Source organism: Myotis brandtii, unplaced genomic scaffold, assembly GCF_000412655.1.
Source record: "Myotis brandtii unplaced genomic scaffold, ASM41265v1 scaffold691, whole genome shotgun sequence".
NCBI classification, from domain to species: domain Eukaryota; kingdom Metazoa; phylum Chordata; class Mammalia; order Chiroptera; family Vespertilionidae; genus Myotis; species Myotis brandtii.
In genome coordinates, this window is record NW_005370704.1 from 1,676,397 (window position 1) to 1,678,205 (window position 1,809).

General features: G+C 65.2%; 1 long non-coding RNA gene across 1 annotated transcript in view; it reads left to right on the forward strand.

Annotated features, from left to right (window-relative positions):
- The window catches only part of LOC102257779, a 13,652-nt gene that overhangs the window by 3,549 nt on the left and 8,294 nt on the right, over positions 1–1,809 (forward strand). The window contains exons 4-5 of the long non-coding RNA XR_001359757.1: positions 43–50; positions 1,229–1,231. This is a non-coding gene — a long non-coding RNA (uncharacterized LOC102257779). The remainder of the gene's footprint in view (positions 1–42; positions 51–1,228; positions 1,232–1,809) is intronic.

Sequence of the window (1,809 nt, forward strand, 5' to 3'; positions counted from 1 at the left end):
CCTGAGGTGAAGAGCTTGGTCCTGGGGTTGTAGAAGGAGGAGAAGCTGGAGTACACCACGGGGACGATGGGCACCTGTGCGCAGGGAGACAAGCATCCTGAGAGGGGCCCATGCCCCCTTTCCCAAGGGCGAGCTCCCGGGGGGCCTGCCTTACCACCTCGCCCGGGGGTGCCCACAGCACCCATGGCTGCCAGGCACGCACTCTGTCCCGCCTCAGCCCTGCCACACGCTGAACCCCAGGCCATAAACTCATTCTGTACTCCTTCGCCCACGTGTTGCCGCCTCCGGGAAGCCTTCCTAGGTTGGCACATGTCCACCTGATTCAGATCTGTGTCCCCCACTGGGTCCTAAGATTTCCTAGGGGGACAGGGCCCTGATCTCCTGCATGCACACGGGGGTCGGGGTGGGGCAAGTGCGCCTCCCTCTCAGCACCACCCAGGCCCAGAGCTCCGCCCCCCAGAAGGTGCCCGTGCCCCTCCCAGGCAGCCCACCCCGTTCCATGCCATCCTCGGGGTCCTCCCCCGCTGCCCTTCACACCTTCCCACCTGGGGACCAGGTGCAGGGTCTGGAGCAGTGGTTCTCAACCTTCTGGCCCTTTAAATACAGTTCCTCATGTTGAGACCCAACCATAAAATTATTGTCGTTGCTACTTCATAACTGTCATGTTGCTACTGTTATGAATCGTCATGTAAATATCTGATACTCGCCCGGGGGTGCCCACGGCACCCATGGCTGCCAGGCACGCACTCTGTCCCGCCTCAGCCCTGCCACACGCTGAACCCCAGGCCATAAACTCATTCTGTACTCCTTCGCCCACGTCGCCGCCTCCGGGAAGCCTTCCTAGGTTGGCACATGTCCACCTGATTCAGATCTGTGTCCCCCACTGGGTCCTAAGATTTCCTAGGGGGACAGGGCCCTGATCACCCTCCCCAACTTCCCCCGCATCCCAGGAAGGCGGGGGGGGGGCAGCACCAGCAGGGGAGGGTGCAGGGCCGGCTGGTGCTCCTGGAAACCACCAGGATCAAGTCCACCGGTGCCTGCAGTGTTGGAAATGGTGCCTGGGCTAATCATTAACCCTGCGGTTGGGGAGCCCTCACCTCTCCCCGGGCACTGGGCACCGGCGGAGGTCTGGGGGGCAGGCTGGGAACCCAGGGAGCCACCGTCTAGCAGGCCCCCGAGGGGAGGTGGAGGGCGATGACAGGAAATGATGCCCGTCCCCCTGGCCGAGGCTGTGGCTGCCCCTGTCCCAGCACCACCACCTCCTTTCCCACAACCCCTCCCCCATGCCACCAGCTCAGGGAAGTGACATCAGCCGCAGGCACCTGGCAGGGTGCCCTCCACCTCCCGGCTCGGCTCGGGGGCCACAGGCCCAGCGGGTGGGAGAGCCTCGCTCGGACGGAGCTGGGATCACAGTCTAGGCTCGGCCCCCAGCCTGGGGCTCCGCCACCCACCTGCCAGTGTCTGCACCCCCATGGCATTAGCCGGCGGGAGGGGGGTTGGCAGGAAAGGGGGGCTGGCAGGAAAGGGGGTGGCTTTGCTCAGGGCCAGCAATAGGGGGCGCGAGAGGCCACCCATCACGGGTGGAAGATAGACAAGCCGCCACCCACACCCTGACCCTGAAAATGTTTCCCCACATGAACCCCAGCACAGGGCGGGGTGGGGCCTCACCCCCCAGGAGACCCAGCCCCGATCCAGGGCACCTCTGGGACAAACCGCACCTCCCAGAAAAGGACCCCCCGCATCAGGGCAGGGCCCAGGGGTGGAGGGTGGCGAGGCCCTGCCACCGGCCCAGGAGGAGGGTCCCCGAGC